At 41.7% G+C, this 20,138-nt stretch overlaps 1 protein-coding gene across 11 annotated transcripts in view; it reads left to right on the forward strand.

The window, feature by feature from the left end:
* The first annotated feature begins 468 nt into the window (after nt 1-468).
* chl1b (cell adhesion molecule L1-like b) overlaps nt 469-20,138 on the forward strand; it is an 82,893-nt gene continuing 63,223 nt past the window's right edge. For 10 of the 11 annotated variants that reach the window (XM_033626300.2, XM_033626298.2, XM_033626291.2 and 7 more), the window contains exon 1: nt 469-823. The gene's annotated coding sequence lies outside the window, so the exon portion shown is untranslated. Of the gene's footprint in view, nt 824-13,525; nt 13,640-20,138 lie in introns of those variants that run through there. The other variant, XM_078174262.1, reaches the window with a different exon arrangement.

Here is a 20,138-nt window from a genome sequence, read left to right on the forward strand (position 1 = left end):
TATTAAGTTAAATTATCCGTATAATAAAAAAAACACTTTTCTTTTTCCTTTTTTAGTGGAAAAATAAGCAGATGGTGGGGTGCTACATGGCATAGCTGGGTGAGAACGGGTGGGGCCAATGAAAAACATGCAGTCCATGGACTGTAATAAGCCAGGATAGTGATTTGGTAAACTTTCACGGGTGAAATAAATAAATAAATTTCATTAAAATCTAAATATTTAATAGAATGGGCAGAAATTAAAATTGATACTTAAACCAAAACTGGTGAATGAATGAATAAATAAGTAGGCTAAACATCCCATTAGAGATATTGGGCACTACACCAGAGTCTATGCTGAACCAACACTGACTTTAAGTGTTATTTGGTCTCATGTATATTTAAGCACAGAGCAGTTTAGTGCTCCTCTCTCCTCCTCCCACTAAAACCTGCTCATTCTGAAGCTTGGGAATAATGTCGCTGTCACTGTTTGGGGGGCTGGGGAGCGCTTTACCCCGGTCACAACGTAGGGAAGTTGCTCACGGTTTTTCCGCGTTGCCATGGGGTTTTGTAAAACCTATTGACTGCGATAGGGTCCCTTCTTTTCTTCGAGTCTGTCTTTGTGGAGGAGGAGGAAGAAACCGCTATTACTTTTTCTTTCCAGAGGCGGGTCGGGGGGGAGCGATAGTAGCATCCAGGGGAGGAGGGAGGTGCTCCGGCTCAGACCAACTGCGAGGCACCGCGGCGTTACGTTAACAGTTAAACCTGCTTCTGCTCTCCTCTTCCAGCGGTGGGGACAAATTCAACTTTCTCAGCGGCTGTCACGACATGAGTTGCACCTGAAGGTGAGTTTTCGCAATTTCTGTGTTTCCCTGTCTGAGAAAAAGGAGTATTTTCCCACATTTCCTTCCTGTTTAGTGTTGTTAGTTGTGGCACTTGTTAAAAATTTCAGCTAGCTTTGAACACGGAGCTCTCAGATGGTGCCATGATTTGAGCCGGCACCTGTGCAGACTGTGTAATGGCAGGTGGGTGAAATTTGGAATTAAAAAGGGGGGGACAAGAGAGAGAAGAGGGAACTGTAGTCACGACTGCTTTTGTAATATCTTCAGTTTTCATGAGCTGAATATTAACAAGTTTATTCATAAGCAGTGATGCTGGAGATGAACAGTGGAGTGCTAACCTAGCTTTAACAGGTTTACCCACCTTGCAGAGGCAGAATTATCCCACTTTTTAACATAAATAGCATGAAGCTTTCACACCTTCCATCTGATGCAGTGCTATCTGTGTTGATAAGTGTCAAATGATGTCATTCTGAGAACATTGTTCATTTTCCCCCCTTTTTTATGTGACTGCCTGTGATGCCTGATAAGAATCAGTGACTGGAGATCACTCTCTGCCATCCCTCTTATTTACCACTGCACTGCCCATTACACAGTAATGATCTCAGCCTGCTTATCACTGGCTCTCATGCTGAATACTGAACCGCAGGAGTGAATCATACCTTGTCATCCAGTGTGGTGAATAGCATTATCTCAGTCTGTATTGGCAATAAGTGCATAAATTCCCCCCTTTTCTGCATGTGATGAGACAGGCTCTGGGATAGTTCTGTTTAGCAGGAGAAATGCATGAGCAGACATCTGTGTAGAAGCCCGCTCATAGCTGATACAGTCATATTTGGAGGGCAGGTTTTTAATGTAGAGAAACTACATGTGCCGTTTCAGCAGATTTATTCTTGTACTGTGAAAAGGTAAGTGGTGTCATGTGGTAGTAGAAACGGCATTGAAAGTCTGTGTTACTCTAGAGAATAGGGAAAAGAATTTCTTATAATTTGTTCCGACACAGCTGACACCTCTGACAGAGCACAAACAATGCATTTAAGAGAAAGTTGTTCTCGCAATCTACTTCCTCTTTCTGTAATCCTGCTCCACACTTAAGGAAATTGCTCTTTATTACGTGCACTTCTGTTGCACAAGTGTTGAGCATGCATGACAAGATTAGAATGACTGATGAGGCGTCAATGGGTGTGATTAAAACCGCATTATAATGACATTTAAATCAGAGGCTTGGTGTTGTGGTTGGTTACCTATAGCTTTGGTAATTGATGGGGATGTGGATGGAACAGTTGTGCATCAGGCTTGGGAGCTTGACGTGTTGCATTTAAAGCCCAGATATATCTCACGTGGTTAACATAGTGATTCCCTCAGTATGAATATTTACAAGGTATGCAAATTCTTCACACACTGCATGGAAGTGCTGCAAATTCACACGCTGGTTTCCTCACTGTTGTTGTGTAGTGTCTCATTATAGATTATGCCTTTGAGGGAATCCCAGGAAACAGAGAAATGTTTCATAGTTTACCCATAATTTAATATTTGTATTCCTTTTGATGCTTTTCTTCTGTTGTTCGCAACAAAATCAGCTTGGCCTATATTGTTTGTGTTTGCTTCAAAAAGTGACGATAGCAGTAAACACCCCCTACTCCTAATATGAGTAGAACTAGCAGCGCTGCTACTCCTAATACTGATCCTGCTGCTGCTTCATGTTAAACACAAAGACCTTCTGAAGGTCAGACAGCCATTAGCGAATGTAATCATGTCAAGCTGCTCTTCAACAAGAGGAGATCCTATTTGTGTTGTCCCCCCCGTTCATCCCATCAGGCCAATCCATAGGCACATACGTTGTCCAGTGGTCATAGCCAGAATTATCCCACGTCAGGTAAGTTGGCTGATTTTCATTTCTAGGCCAAAGACAAGAGCCTCTAATGGCACTTGTCATCACACGTGGTCCCCAGCCTCTCTGTATTCAGGGCAGTGGTGCTTTGTGTCCAGAAGTAGGTCGAATGCTTCTCACCAAACAATTTGAGCGAGAGCCAGTAATTGGACAAGCAAAGTGTCGACCATCTCCCAGCCGGTCCATGTCAGCCAGCCCTCTCACCACTTAATATGCAGCTCCGACCCAACGCATTTCATGGACCTTTTTCATCCTTTTAATCGTTTAGATTACAAAATGCAGGAAACAGGACATCCTTTGTAGCTGCAGACAGACTCATTCTTCATATGTTTGTGGCTGCCATACTTGGTTGCTTGCAAATGTCAGCGCATATGTTGAGGAACACCCAGTTACTGCTTCTGTAACTGTTTAGTGAAATTAGTTTTATTCATATAGCTCAATATCACAAATCACAAATCAGCCTCAAGGGGCTTTACTATCTGAAAAGCATATGACACCCTCTATCCTAAAAAGAAGAACTCTATCAAAAAACTTTGATAGAGAAACTTCAGATGAAGCAACTGAGGAGGCATCCCTCTTCCAGGATGGACAGACAAGCAGTAGATGCTGTTTGTACAGAACTGACCAGCATAGTAAAAAAAAAAATAATGTGTGAGTCAGGATGCCAAAAGTATAGAAAGACTGTGACGATATGAAGAATAAACATATCCAGGAGGATACTGAGCATCTTCAGATTTTGCCAAACAGACCTCCTCTCTGCCGTGAAGACCTGGAAAGAGGACAGGCTATACAAACTCACAAGAGGCAAAGCTCAAGCACACCATTCACACAGGTAGGAGGAAGAAAACAAGCACACAAATGGAGAGAGAGGCGAGAGGAGAGGCTGAGTCTCCTGGAGGACGAGGACTCAGATCCAAACATGTGGAATGAGGCATCGACTGCCAGGAGAAACAGAGAGAGAGAGAGGACGGCCGATGGTCTAGCACAGAGAAGCCTGAGTGAAAAGAGAGCACAAGAAGAAGAAACTAGGAGGAGACAGAATGGAGAGAGGGAGAGAGAGAGAGATAGGTGCAGAGCTCGGATGCTCGTGTGCTTTTGGGACACAAACAAACAGAGGGTCAGAGAGATGCAGAGGTTTTTAGAGAGTTCACAGGATTCTGATTGGCACCACAATCTGAAGATGAAAAGATGAGGCTTAGAGAGACATTTCATTGCTGGAAAGATGTTTTTTTTTGTTGTTTTTTTAAATCAAACTTGTCTGTCTATGCACTAAAAAGACAAACATACTTTAAATTGGTGCTACATGACCAGAGAAAACTGAGAAAAAGAACTGTGGCATTTGCTTTAGCTCAAGAGGTAGAAAACTTACAACTACCGGAATGCACTGCACTGCACCAGACCAACAAATGCTCCTGTTGGTGGGTGACATAATGCAAGCTCATCCGTTTTGACACAAAAACCAATATGGTGGCTGGCTGGTAAAAACAATCTCATATTACGGTTAAACAGTAAGCTAGAATATGTTCCGACAACATATACAATACAGGAAACAGTATAGTGTCCACTTCCTGTTCATTTTGTTCTTGTACTACAGCCAAACAGTACACTAAAATATGTTCCTGGAAACATTTAAGGCGAGAAATAGGCAACACAGTAACATAATCTTGATTCATATTTGTTTAGAATTGCTGAGTTTAACCGTTTGATCTCAAAGTCTTGTATTACAGCCAAACAGTGCACTAAAATATGTTTCTGTAAACACATTCAACACAATCTTGGTTTATATTTGATCAGCACTGCTTAGTTTTACAGTAAAAGAGTCACAGATTCTCAGATTACAGCCAAACAATGCACTAAATATATATGTTAGGAGAAAAATAAGCAATACAGTAACAGAATCTTGGTTTATATTTGATAAGCACTACTTAGTTTTACAGTTTGAACTGAGTTTGTTGTTTCACTTCTATACTCTTTGTGTCCATGGTGGCAGCAAAACTGAGGAAGCACAATCTGTGGTTCGAGCAATAGCTGTATAGCCAGCGAAAATCTGCTGGATGACATGTTTAGTGTTGTGCAGGGAGATGAGCAAGGAGATCTAGGTGCTGACAAGATGGAGGGAAGTTTACCATAGTTCATTTAAACACACATTGTTATGGTACACAACTGGTCAAAAATGAGCAAACTATCCCTTTAATAGCATAATTAAGAGTGAGACTGGCTTGCTGGATGGATAATGGTTACTTGCCTGACCTAATTAAAGAATTAGCATAAATAATAATAATTAAAAATTAAGGTGAATTTAGGGTGAGTTTTAAGTTTTGATTTCAAGACCGTAGGAGATCAGACAGACATGAAGGGGCATGCCCATTTACAATTTTGTAAGCCAACGAAAGCACCTTGAAGTCTGATCTGACATGGATATGAAGTCAGGGAAGGCAAGCTGCAGCATTCTGAACCATCAAGACTTTTAGTACAAACACACAAATTGAAAATCAGTCAGACAGACGAGTGATAAAAACACCTACGCTCACACCTCACACCTCACACCCACAGACATCACAAACTAGCAATTTTTCAGTGGTAACAAGTGCAGTGAAGATGTAAAAGATGTTTTACCTGCTCATACAGGTGCGTGTTTGCCATGTGACCAACATGTTTGCACTTACAGTATGTATGTGCGCTCTGTTCTGTTGTCCTGTGTGTACGAGTTAGGTAGGGCTTGAAAGCGAAAAGGAGAAAGGGAGAGACACAGAGAGGCCTTTCTTTGTGCCGGGGCTGTGTACACCTGGCCTTTAACAGTGCAGACTGAGGGCTGAATGTATCAAGATACAGTGAAGCCAAGGCTCCCAGCGTCAGTGATACGTGGGTGCAAGTTGAGCCAAGTTGGAACCTGATTTTATATACTTGATTTAGAGGGTTTTTGTGAATTTGTGCATCTAAACCACTGTAAATGTTCGTCTGTGTCTTATCTTTGCACAGTCTGAAGCATCTCTTATCAGCAGCAGCATTGTAATTTCAGGCTATGATTCAGTCTGTCAGATTGAATCTGGAGTATCAGATGGCTATTAGAGATTAGACAAAGCAGTGTAACAACACTGAGCAGAGTGAACTGCTGCATCAGACTAATTGTCCATTTAAGCTCCCTCGTTATCAACCTATCTAGAACGTGTTGCTGGTGGTGATGCAAAAAAGTGATTTTTAGGAAGCGTTAGAGTCGTGCATACAGGTACACTGATCCACGGATACAAAATGTAAACTTAAACTGTGATAATGACAAACACTGTACAGATACAAGGCAGTGTTGAGATGTTAAGAGTGTGTTTCCTGGAATGGCTGGCAGACATGGCGGGAAGGTGTGAAGCCTAGCAAGTACCCAGGCCCCTAATTGAGGTTCTGCTCAGGCTCCAACACTACAAGCAATTACAGTGACGACTCATGCTCCCTGTGCTGCAGGCAGAGTTGAGAGTGCTGCAGCGCCGGCGTACCTGAGCCCTCCTCTTTCATGTTTGTCACCGATGACAGACGGAAAAGGCAAATTCTAGCCAGTATGTTCTGGAAATGTGTTTGGTTACATGAAATATTCATTTCCTTGCTTGCTTTCCGGCAGTGTGCATATTTATTTACCAGATTTTTTATGATACCTGTGACCGGGACTGAGTAGAGATGGAGGAGTGTTGGAGAGGATTCCCTCCATGCAGAGTCTCTGATGGGGGATGGAGGAAAATGCAAAGATAAGAGGTGCTGATCATCAGAATCAAGGTTTATTTCTTATTTAACAGGCCACTGCATCATTGGGGCCACTGGGTGAACATGATCAATGGCTTCTCGTGCTGCACGGACAATTAATCAGTAAAGTTAATACTGAAGGACAAACCTGCAGTGAGGTCAGTGTTATCTCATATGTTCAGCACTTCTTTTCCCAGCAGGAGGGAACGAGAGGTCAGCAGCCAAACAGTGGTGATGTGTTACGCATGCGTCCCTGCCTGAAGGTATAGATTGGCCTGTCATTGTCCTTTCTCTGTGGTACTGAGGCTGTTTTCTCACAGCCGGAACATTTAACCCAGACGTATTATTTGCTGCCAGCGTCGGGACTTGCAAGCTGTTCATTTCTTTCATAACGTCTTGTGTTTACGTGTCATCACAAAAAATAAGAATGTCTCAGTATCGTTACATCCAAGTGACAACATTTACACATATCCTTCACTTGCTGTGTTATTATCCTTTCCTCCAGGCTGTTTGTGAATGTGTTTCTTTATGGGAATTTTCCATCCTCTATTGGATTCAGTGCAGAGGCAGCGGTATGTTCTGTTTTTCCTGCCTCTTATGGCTTTACAATTGTAATTTTTATGTTTAATTAATCAAATTAGATTATGCTCACTTGAAAACCATAACCAATAAAGAGAACCAATATGATGGTGTTTTATGAGAAGACTTCTAATCCCACTGTGCATTGCTGTCAGCTTCAAACTCATTTTCCAATCGTGTTGTCCCCATTCTTGCACGTCTGCTCAGATTTATAAAGCTGCTGTTGAATCACAGGGTACCTATCCTCTGGATTCAGTGTTTGTGTTAAAAGCCTCGGTGAAAAGGGCAACACAACCATACGATTCTCCAAGGAACAACAAACATGACAGCTATGCCTCAAAGAGTAAGAAGTTATTGCCCTTAAGTCACTGGGATACAAGGATGATTTCCATTTCAATTGCGGGCTCAATTTGGGATAACTCATGCATACAGAGGTAAGACGAACAAAGAATCTAGGAATAAAAGTGACAAATGTAGAGAATGGAACAGAGAACAGCGGCATCACTGGCTTTGTGTCCCATGAAGGGTATTGTGTGTGGCTGCTTGGATAAGGGGACCCCTGGGACATGGAAGTGAAGGGCAGCAAGGATGAAGAAGGACACATGCGACAGGCAGAGGACATAGAGGAGGTACCGGGACAGAGGTGAAACAGGCCTCATACTATGTTGCTGTGATAGTGGTACCATTTGCCAGTTAATTTGATGTCCCTCACGGTTTCCCACACCCCAGATTGCTTGTTAGCAAATAGCAGCCCAAAACCCAAAACCTTATTTAATTCAAACCGTAAAAAAGAGTGCAGCAGATTCTCCTATTCGCTAAGGTGAGACTAGTGTTTTGCATTTTACTTTGATGAATGATGAATGAATGGATGCTAATTCTCAAATGATTTAATTTGACTAATTTCTATGCAAGATACATTTTCTGTACCTGAAACATGATTCACATGCATAACCATGGAATTGCACGTGCATGTAGCAAGCAGCTAATTGCCAAAAACTGCAGTTCCTCTAACAGCCACTTGAAGCTGGCTCCAAAAACAATTTGACACCCCAATTTAAAATGCCCAACTTGGCGGCAGAAATTAACGTGTGCAGCCTGGTACAAAAAACGTTTTCCCCATCCAGCTGTATGTAGGGTGCATTTCTATATAACCACTCTGAGGCGTCACCACAGTCTCTGATTCAGATCCATCCCTTGCTTTTCCATAGCTCCACCCTCTCGTCCAAATACAGTCAGTTCCGGCTTCAAAAGTCCAAGATGGCAATGGCTAAAATGCTGAACTCAAGGCTTTAAAATGGGAGTCCACAAACCAGTGGGTGACATCACGGTGGCTACATCCATTATTTTACACAGTCTATGGTATATAGTCATCTAACTGCCTTTTTATGTTACTGTGGTGCCATGGTCAGCATTGAACTGTCCAAGAAACTGACAGAAACTGTCACTCACTTGATCTTTGATAAGATATTTCTTGATATAATTCAATAATTATATTTTTATATTATATAATAATAATTTGCTGCTTTGTCTTGTGAATATATTTTGAGAAATTTGGCTTCTATTTGTTGAATAGAAAACAGGATTCTGTAGGAGACAAGCTACAGCTCAGGGGCCTCATTTATAAAGCTTGCTTACGCACAAAACGGAGCTTGAAAGTGGCGTACGCCACTTACCACGCAAAGGTTGTGATGTATAAAAATAAACTTGGTGGGAGAATGTGCGCACCTGTAAGCAAACTCTGAGTCATGCATGCGCACATTTTGGAGACACTGGGAAGTGGCGGCGCAGACGGCGAGGTGGAGAAGTGGAGTCAGATTTTTATTGATGTCTCACACAAATTTAATGTCATGCTATATCCACCTTAGATCCACGTTATCATTGAAATTAAATCCAGCAGCCTTATTTTGCGCTTGGAGTGAGTGATAATTGTTTCATAAAAATGTTGTAAAATCCAACTCGAAACCTGAATTGAAATTCTTTCTAAATACGTATTTAATCCGCACTGCCTTTAATGTCTCATTGTCCAGTCTGTGAGCACAGGAGGGGGAGAGGATGGCGCGACTGCATGGAATATATTTATTTATTTAGCTAAATATTTCCAGTGCATTTATCATGTCTCGAAATACAGCCATTAAGCACAACTGTTACACTCATTTCATCAGCCCTACTTAGACATGTGCTATTCATGACAAAACCGGCATGAAGAAACGTGTTCGCCTATTACACTTTCATCTTGAAATCTTGAATTGTATTTCAAATTACACGTTGTATTTTGGGACAGGGATACCACTGGTTCATGCTGTAATCCAGGCCGGGAGTCTGATCAGACTAATTGCCATAAACATATAAATACTGCGGTGACTCTCGTGTGTAATTGCGCAAGATGGCACTGGCACATACTCCTTTTTGCCTCCACCTTAAATAAATGTGATTCTTTATGTCGCACATCAATGTCAAACATCCTCAAATTTAAAAGCAACACATTAACTACATGTTGGTAAAGGAGTAGAACTATTTGGTCTACCTTTAGATCAGACCACTTTTTTTTTCTGTCACTGTCCGTGCAGTCCCACAGACACAGCTGACAGCATCAGCAGCGTTGATGTGTTGCCACTTTTTTTGCTTTCTTTTATTAGTGATCCCGCTGCTGTGGCCACCAAATAAAATCTTTCTTCAGTCCTCCACCTCCCATTAAAGGGTCTCTAGCTCAGCCTCGGAGAAATTCTGTTTTTTGGTTCATTTCTCACCCGTCGCCGTGACTCACAACGAGAGAACATTCGCATGCCGGCTTATTTATATGCAGATTGTATTCATGAGGTGATTTGCATGACCATTTATGGTTGAACTAGGGCGTGTAGAGGGCGGAATATGAGGCGGATCTGGGTGCGCACAACTTCAGGAGGTCTGTGATTTATAAAGAGAACATTGCGTGCAAGTGTGCGTGCGCACAGTTTTATAAATCAGATTCTTTTTTGGTGCATGCCATTTTCAGCTTTTGGGCGCACGTCAACTTTTAGTATGAATCCTAAGCACTCTTTTATAAATGAGGCCCCAGATCTGTGAGGGTGGCATACTGGTGCTTTCAGCTAAACATTGACAATGCTAACTTGCTGATGTTTAGGCAGGTACAGTAGCATGCTAATATAAAATAATTAGCACTAAACATCTGTAGAGCAGGTCATAAAAGAACACACGGGTCAAGTGAATGATGATGAGGGATCCTCAAAGTTTGTATAGCTCATCCTGAGGGGCCATGAATACCTGTACCAAATTTCAGTACATCCAACAATTGTCAGGACCTTTCACTCAAAACCACATATATCAACCTCATGGTGGTGCCAGTAGAAAAGTCAGGAGATCAGGAATGTCAGTTGGCTTTATCATCTGGGGACTATGAATGTCTGTACAAGATTTCAGCACAATCCATCCAATTTCAGTGTGGATTACAGTAGTGGACTGACATTGCCATCTGTTGATCCATGCTGCTAGCAATGCTAATATATATATACAGTATAAGGAGTCAAAAAGGTATTGTTTTGGTTTTAGTGTTGAAACTTGAAAGGCAAACAGACATTTTTCACAGCAGACATTTTGACTTGTCATAGCAGGAAAAGCACAGATGAAACAAATTTTGTTAAAGTTGCCTCAGTTCCATCAAGTGTCCCAGTAAGCGATTATAGTGAGCCAGCATGCACAATACCAGGACCCTGGAAGTAGTTCACCTAAACAGAAGGTTGTCATGTATAATGTTAAATTACGCCTGTGCTGTTTGCCAAAATCTCTGCTGTGCAAAGGCTCACAAAGTCAAGGAGCTCACGCTGCTTTCTGTTCCCTGAAACCTTGTCATAATTTACAAACTTTAGAAAAGTATAGTTTCAAATTTTCACACAACACCAGAGATTTTCTTTGCATACTACATAATAATCACTATCGAAGTGATGTGGTGCCATATAAATCTTTACTTGATCATTTGTATGAGATAATATATCCCGTAAGTGCTGTGGCAGTCTGTCTAGAGGTACAGTAGTATGTGACAGTGTGACAGGGTATGCAGTGAGGGCAGCAGTGCTCTGTGTCCAGAGGCTTCCCCTGGGACCTCATTACATAGTGTTGGGCTCCGTTGGGTTCTGTAAGTGGACTGCTGGGAGCCCCAAGCCAGTGCAGTTCCACGTGTGTTGATTTGGTGTGAACATACGAGCCTGGTGTCTGCTCTGCATAGTAAGAGCCTGTTTACTGGCCCAGTGCGGCCTGGAGTCAAGCACAGCACTATCCTCCAAATGGAAGATTAGAGAGCAGATCAAGCATGATTAGAATCACGAAACAAAGAGGATGTGCTGCTGAGTGGTCAATTTGCTAAACAAAAGAGAAACAAAGAGGATGTGCTGCTGAGTGGCTAACACATGAGAAAGAAGTATAATCCTTTTAGGTTTTTTTGTTGCAGCAGTTGCATTGATTCATTTGTCCTTAATTGTTATTTAGGTTCGATCATGTGTAGACAACAAATTATCTTGTCTTTCCTAATAGGGATACAAGATTTCATAGACTTTTTAATCAAAATATAAATCTTTGACAAGAGATAGCCTGGTCCCAAGGCATTGTTTTGCTATGCTCCAAGGACATAGTGGTCCTTGTAATGTGTCAGAACTTAATTAATTTCTTCCCAACTAACATTTTCAGCAGTTTTCATTGTGATAGTTTGTGAAAGTCTTTGCAGTTGTCCTTAAGGGTCTTCCAGAACTCAGCATGTCTATTTCTTAATGTACTCACCCCCTGATAGAGCAAATGTTGAGTGGAAGAATCTTGCCAAGCTGGTACAAATCCAAATTAATTCATCAGCTTGGGGGAGCTCCGCTCTCCATTTTTACAAGTGTGACCCGCAGACCACCAGCTATGAACTGCAGACCTTCTTGACCTCATTATTTTTACAGCTCCAGACTTTTTGGGTCCAAACCAAGACTTCTTGCAGAGCACGTTTTTATAGCCTCATATCGGATTGCAAACGATCTCACCTTGTAACATTTTCTGCGGTTTACAGTGGATTTCTAATGAGCATCGGGGGATGGTTTTACCCCATTCACAGGGTCTTATTCTGGTTAGGTAGAGCTATTATGATGGTGCTGCTTAAAGGAAATAGCTTGGTGCCAAATTACGAAGCATTTTAGTCACAAATTGACTCATTCGAGCACACAAGAGGACAGTGGTAGGGGTAAATACTGTTTAATTGCATTAGCTAATCAGTGTAATGCAGGCTTTCCTGAACACATCTACTAGAGTAAAGCTAATTCTGAGTGTAGTGCTCATTATGAAATACCATCCACTATAATTAGAATTATTTTCCTTTTTGAAAATAGCATGGGACCAGTGTAACGTAGCAGCTTTGAACTCCTTTCTCAGGGAAAAGTGTACTAGGTAGATTAAAAGATGTTTTTACTTTGATAGTTTTTATGAATATTATGCCTTAAAAGCTCATTTCTTTTTTGTAGTATAGTAGAAAATAGATTACAATAGCAAAATAGTTTTACTGTTAGACTGACCCGAAGTTCACCCTACAAATCTTTTAAGGTTTTCCTTGAAATAGCATCCATGTCTTGTGACTTTACAGAAATACAGCTGCAGGGTCTTTCTTTCTGCCGTGATCCCAAGTGCAAGAAAACAGTGTATTTTGTGGTTTGGGTGTTGTTTGAATTGTGTTTCTCCAGAGCAGAAAGACAAAACTACTACAGTAAACTTATCATAATGCACAACCTAAGAAGAAAATCTGTTGAAGGGAGGGGCGCAGGAAAATAATGATGACATTGTTCTGTCGCAGAGGCAATGCATGATTAACAGCCAAATGCTAATTTACTATGTTGGAGAATTGCAGATATATTGGGGGAAAGAAACAGATGTTTATTTCATATTAATTCCGTTGATATTAAGGGGAACAAATACTTTATAGATAAAAATAGTGCCCTGCAGCTTACTAATAACTTCTTTTGGCTTGTATGTGTACATTCATCAATGTAGAATCCTCTTATCTAGGGTTGCAATTGTATTGCTCATATTCACAAATGGTTTCAGGCCGACTTAACACATTATTTTATGCCTAAAGAACATCAAAACAACAAATAAGAAGAGGACAGACTGAGTTTTCCCCAGCAGAGAATTTAAATGGCCTCTGGTTCCAGTAAAACAGCAGACATCTGCAGGCTATTGTAAGAATCTGGGTTAGATCTGGTTTGGGTTCACTACATTCTGCAGTAGTTCAAGCTCTGGTCAGGTTAAAACAGAATCCACATTGGTGTGAGCCAGAATTTTTGAGCTCTATAAAAATTTTTGTGTATGAAAAGGCTTGAGGCAATGGCTTTTAGAAACAAAAACAGATCAATAGAGGTGATCCTAGAGAAATCCGACTTTGATATCCTTGGCTTCAGCCTGGAAATGCGCCCATCAGTCTTCGTGTGACATATAACACAGGCTTTCTTGTCTAGATGGATTCTCACTTCTCTGTGGCTTTCTGCTGACCCTTCCGGTTTCCTGTGGCATGTTTCACAAGCCAGAGGCTGTGTGTCATCTTCCCAGTAAGGACGTCAGGGTGGTCTCCTGTTGTATGATTCAACTTCAGCACCACAACTCCTTGAGATACGGTACTGTAGGCAGCTTGTTGTCTTAAACATTGACATTTGCATTTAAATTGACTTCATGCGGCCGTGATTTATTTTTTTGAGAGAGTGGCAGAGTTTTGTCGGTGACTTTGCCTCTAATTCTCTTGCATCTGCCACAAGTATGATAACAGAAGCAGGATTATTTATTCAGTGGAATGGTAGTCTAACTTTGTTTCATAGTGTGCTATAGCCACACACCAGCCACAGACCACTTGTGTCTCACAAATTCTTTCAGAACTGCAGATTAAATTCTAGTCAGTCATGCATGATGGCTTTTCTCATGAATTAATTGTACTTGAGAGAAAAATATTTCTTCACATTGGAGAGAAAATACAGAACAGTGTTCCTATGAACTTCTAACTTTTTACTCACAATTCTCAAACCAAGGTAAAGACCATGCTACAACAGAGCCCTGTCACTACTGTATGGGACTCTTCTTGACATTATATTGCAGATTGTATCTTAGTGCAGTGCACATGTTTTTCATATACTTATATGTGGTCCTGCACTAATCCCCAAGGGCTGGGTATGGGTACTCAGTACTCTGAAGGTATTAAAATAAATAACCCAGTACCAAGTAATATTGAAACGTCTCACCCGAGGTCTGGTCCCTGTCCACCCTGACTCCCCGCTGGATAAGCAAACTTTCTGTTGTTGCTCCCAGCAACAAACTCGAATTGACACTGAAACAGCTTGACTTTGTTGTTAAATCCGTTAATAACCAATAGGTTACTTTAACTGTTTGATGGTAACATTTAGCCCTGTCACAGAATCTCACAACTGTCCTCACTGTGGAGCTCACACTCCTGCAGCAGCACCTTCAACTAGGGTTATCCTGAATACCAGTTTTGGGGCATCAAAGCTTTGTAGAGAAGTATTTGCGATTAAACGAAGCTTTGAGGGGGTGAAGGATTTCCGGGTTGGGGGAGTGGACATAGAAAAAACAATTCTTTGCAAAATGGCTAAGCTGTTACTTACCGTTTGTAGGTGATTTGCCAAGCTTGTTGTAGATTTGTGGTATGCCAGTTTATTATGGTGCTTCACCTGGCACTCGACTTTTAAATCATTCCAGATGCCTGACTTTTTTGACATCTTGCTATCATATTTGTAAGCCTGTCATGGGTTGTCAAACTTTCAGAATACAAAACAAGGCCTGTCACTAAGTTTGTCCTTGTCTAAGAAGAACTAATAATTAATGCTGAGCATTCAATTACTGATGGCAGTACAATGGCAACAATCAAAGCCTCAAAGCATTCAGGTCAGCCGTAGCTACAACCCACACAGTCTGTGGTGTGGTGAAGTCACGCGCGGTGTATTGACGGAATGGCAGCTCAGTGTGCTGAGATGCCACCAAAACACCACTCCATTCACATTATGGGTATCAAACAAAGTACCGTATTGGTATTGGCATTACTTTAAAGTCACTAGAATTGTATATTTTACACAATACCCAGCTTTACTATCCCCTGTAATTCCAGTGTCGCTACAAGGGGAATAACACTTGTAAAGCGTATGTTTCCAGTTGAAAAATACATGTATTAATCTCAAGCGCTTTGAAGTCATGTTGATGTCACTCCTGTGATTTATCCACCTTACAAAAATAGTCAGAACTAGAGACTGCCAGCTCTGCAGGGGTCATGATAATTTACAGGGCTATGATGCTCATGGGATGACAGTTTGACACAGGATGTTTGCGGAGATCACCTCAGAAAGCACGAATAATTGACACCATTAGCCTTGAGGTCTGTCAGTTTTCTGACAGCTGATGGATTCATGTGTGCCGTCCCCCCGCTATAGATAACAAATTCATACCTACTGTTTTTAAACCATTTTACACCTCAGTAATCCCTTTCTAACAACCACTTGCCCCAGCTGAGCCACAGTTTGCACCCTGTGTCATGGATTTGTGATTGTCCTTTTCAGAGTGTGAAGTGGGTGAAGCACCGGCCAACATGCCCTCATGAAAGTCTGTCCACAAGTCTGATTCCCCCAGGGTGTGCATTCTTGTCTTCTTGTTGAACTGGCGCTGTATAGGCCCCTTGGCTCTGCTGTGTGGTGTAACTCACCTGCTGCTGAAACATTTGGATCATATCCCTGAGCAATGAACACTCCCTGGTTCCCCATTTACAGCCAAACCAAAGTTACAGATGGCTTCGCTTCTTCCTGTGGTTCAGTGGAAGAGGTATAGAAAGTCTGAAGGTTACGGGCAGGTCTTCCTCCGTTGTTCCATGTCGAATGTCATTACTAACACACTGAGGCCTGCTTAACACTTGAGCTCCTCTTTTTCTTTACCACCTGCAGTGTGATGGGATTTTAGCTGGGGTCGAAAGTGTGCCAGAAGCACTGCTATTAACCCCTGTGCATTGTGCCTTTCTATGAAGGGCAGTCCTCTGGCAGACACTTCCCCTGTTCATAATAGAACAGACTGCATTCCTTCCAGTGAGCACGGACATACTTTGCTGGCTCTCAAAGAGCCTTCATGCAGATTTTGCAACAGTGGAAGCTCTTTTCTTCCCATTTACACAACCCTCATTTTTCAACCCTGTTTAGACCAAAGTTTCTCCTCCTCTGGGATGGTTTCAGCTATCTCAGTATTGAAGTAAACACTGTCCTTCCTCTTCATTCGCTACACAACCGGAGTGTAAAGAACTATTCACATAGAGTGAGAAACAATGGGTCTTCTCCTGTGTGTGTGGGAGTGTATTTTAACTTCACAAAGAGAGGCTGATGCTCATTTTGTAAACTGACAGAGGCATGCTAGCATCACAGTGAAGAGAGGAGGATTTCTTTCAGCAATCACAGCAGTGGTATTTTGATCTACTGCACTGGGGAGATGTAAAGTACTTCAGGAACGCTGTTTGCACTTTCTTTTTCTTCCCAACTGTGTTAGAGATAGCAACACTTTTGAGAAGGATTTAGATATGTTATTCAAATACATTTCTATTATCCCTCAAACAAAGGGACAGTTCACTCCCAAATAAAAAAGACATCCTCTTATCTAAGGTGCTATTTATTAGTCTAGATTGTTTTGGAATGAGTGTTGGAGATAATGGCTGTAGAGATGTCTGCCTTCTCCTGAATATAATGGGACTAGATGGCAGCTTGTGGTGCTCACTCTGCCAAATACAAGCACATTTGAAAAACTTAGCAGCAATGTCCCTTTCCTGAAATCATGACCTGTTTACTCAAGATGATCCACAGGAACTATTTTCTTTCCACCAATCTACATCTGCTAACCGTGTCATGGCACAGAAGGAAACGTGCATCTACTGCTAGCTCACTTACCGCCACTGAGCTAGTGAATGTTACAGCTCAGTTGAGAAGAACACCACTAATGTTTCAATCTTGTGCTTACAAGAGAACAAACCTCTTGTCCATGAATAGGTGCACGCTACCTTCTGCGTGGTGATATGGTTGTCAAATGTAGTTGTAGTGAAAAAAAAAAAAAAAAAAAAAAGTTCCTACATGAAACTGCTGGTGTGTAAATTATCTTGAGTAACCAGATTATGATTTCTGGAAAGAGACATTGCTGTTGTGTTTTTCAATAGTACATTTTTGGCACTTTGAGCACCACAAGCTGAGTGCCATCGTATTTCATTATATTTAGGAGAAGGTACACATCTCTATGGACGATATCTCCAACACTTGGCAACTCACAGCAGAGCAATCCAGATTGGTAAATAGCACTACAAGATCAGAAATACATATTTTTGATGTTGGGGTGAACTGTCCCTTTTAATTTTGAGTGAATTATTATTTCACAACATTAGTCTTTCACGGACACACACTGACACTGGCTGCTGTTGGAGCTGTAATCTAAATTCTCTTCATGGTTTTGTAACGCAGATGGTAGAGCATCTGTGATTGAGAGAATCAGTCAAAAAATGATAAAATAATCTACTAGGTCTGGACCGCGCTGCATCATAATTTGACTGAATGCTTATTACCCCAGAGAGATGGGAAAAATACTGAATATGTGGTGTGAGTGATGGATATTCTTCTCTTGTACAGAGGCTGTCAGTGAGGTGGTTCAGATAGCTGGAGGAGCATGCTGTTGCTGGGAGTGTGTGTATTGCCAGTGGAGTCACGTCCGTCTGTCTCTTTTCTGTGAATTGTGAAATGGGGGCCAATACTGATGAAGCCAACCATAAGCATAGCTCTAGGTGGGGGATTCTATTATAATGCTCAGCCTGAAAAGACCCCACACTGGCTCCAACATGAACCAGAGGGGGATTTGTTTTGCTCAATAAGTGGCGAAAATGGTATCAAAATGGTTTTCCCCCCACACAGTGGCTGATTTATAAGTCTGTGTGTCTCCAGTTTCCTGCTGCTGTGTTATAAAGCTGGAGGTTGGGCCATTAAACTGATGGCATAGCTTTGCTTCTCTGTCACTGTCAATAAACAGTACCCGGTTAGTCGGCTGGGGTTGGCCACCGCAGCTTGCTGCTTTGATTTTCTGAATTTGTAGATGCTTTTTCTTTGCACTGCTTACTTTTATAACAAGATAAGGCTGAGGACTTAAGCAGTGTAAAACATTTACATGAAAAAGAGAGAGTAAGAGAAAAACCAGGTTTGATCAAAGCTGCATGTGCTTCAGTGCATCAAAAGAAACATTGTTCTGAGCCATTTGGTTCCAGTCTTGACCCAGTAAATGCAGCAAGGCTACTATCTACGGAGGAGCATGTTGGAGAGTCCATCCCACAGCTCTGGTGCCCAGAATGCAGAGCACAGCAAGTCCACAGCCATCATCATTAGAGCCGCGCTGCTGTGGACACTAATGGCTGTCCCTGTTCTGCTGCCTCTGCACATTCACAGGGCTCATCTGAGACTTCAGGGTGTGAACACATGAATTAATTCAAGAGAGATGAATTCACGGTTCCTGTTCTCACTTTAAAGCAGGACGTACAACTCACTGTAGCGAAGCACCACCACGAGTGCATTAGTGGTGACGTCGTCTTTCAACCAGCCTCGCATGATGAAAGGAGGCTAATTGGGGAGTTTGTCCTCGTTTATCTTCATTTAAAGGCTGGAAAAGATGGCGTTGTTTACTTGTTTCAATATTGAGAAGGGGGGAACGGGGAGGAGAGACAAACAGTGGTGGCAGTGTTAAACTGGGGGATGGGGCTGGTGAAATTGATGTGCTGTGTATGTGCTATCCCTGGACTCCTAATTGCGTTTTAAGATTTCAAATAGCCGTATGAGCACCTTCAAATGGAAAATATTCCAGCATCAAAAGGTGGGCTAATAAATGTCTAAATGCATATTTCAGCAGAATGAAGATTTATCACCTCTATTTCTCAAGAAGGTGTTAAATGCAATACTTGAAAATCAATACAGGGTCGTGACAAGACACATTCATCAAGTTTGTTTATTTCTTCAGTCATGGTGAAAACCTTTACATGGCCATCTTTTTCTAATTACATGCAAAGGCGGACATATTCCAACCCCCTTTCTGTAGGTTTTGTAGTGGCAGTATAGATTTTCAGCCATCCAAATGAACTCTTGACTGAAGAGCCTGCAGTCATTGTGCGTAGCCCTTTCCCTGGTTTTAAGCACAATCATTCCCTCCTCTTTACAAATCAATAAGCTTTCACAGTAATTTAACTCTGTGTGCCCCTGAGAGGCTGCAGTAAATTCACTGCATATCATAGTAAAAAAATGAGTGTGGTTTCCTCTTGTCCTTGCCACTGAACAGGCTGGTTAATTGATGTCACGGCAGAAACTGTGTTTCTGTTCATCTCATATGTTTATTTTATTCTGTCTTATTCAGGGTCAACCAAACAGGATGCAGAATGCCAGTACTTGTTTTTTCTACATGGTTTGGCTGCATTTATCAGCCCCAGATAGCGCATGCTTTAATTCTGGCAAACAGGGTGTCATCGATGATGACTGGCCAAATTGCTGTACTCTAACTGATGCGGATCAATGCTCATATTGCAGGAGATCAATCCCCCAGAGGCAGGGATCCCCCCAGTGCTGCGTTTTGGATGAAGCCACACCAAAACTGGACTTCCGTGGTCCAGTTAAGATAAAAAAAAATTTCTACAAGAAATATGAGCTGACATTTCTTTAGTTTTGATCATCAGAGAGTGGTGATAAAGGGCACTATATTTTACAGCTGAAGAATTAACATACTCCTCATGTTCTGATCTGTAATATGCTGCTCAGCCAACTCCAGAGCCTATGTATTGTGATACCAATCTGTCTTCGTTAAGCCAATATCCGCCAATATTATCAGCTCTTGCCATATCAGCCTGACTCTAATCTTCGGTTATAATCTTATTACGTTTGTTTCCTGACCAATATGGGTGATGTCATTAGTTTTATGCAAATGGAAAAACCAAAAACACATGATTGGCTTTGCTGGCAGGAGGCTACAGGCACTTGACCAAGGTAGTTTAATTGTAGTTTAATCTCTAAATGTCCATAAACACTTGTCCCTTGATAGTGTTGCTATTTGCAAATGCAGTCTCAACATGGT

This window comes from Epinephelus lanceolatus, chromosome 1 (genome assembly GCF_041903045.1).
Source record: "Epinephelus lanceolatus isolate andai-2023 chromosome 1, ASM4190304v1, whole genome shotgun sequence".
In the NCBI taxonomy this organism is placed as follows: Eukaryota; Metazoa; Chordata; class Actinopteri; order Perciformes; family Serranidae; genus Epinephelus; species Epinephelus lanceolatus.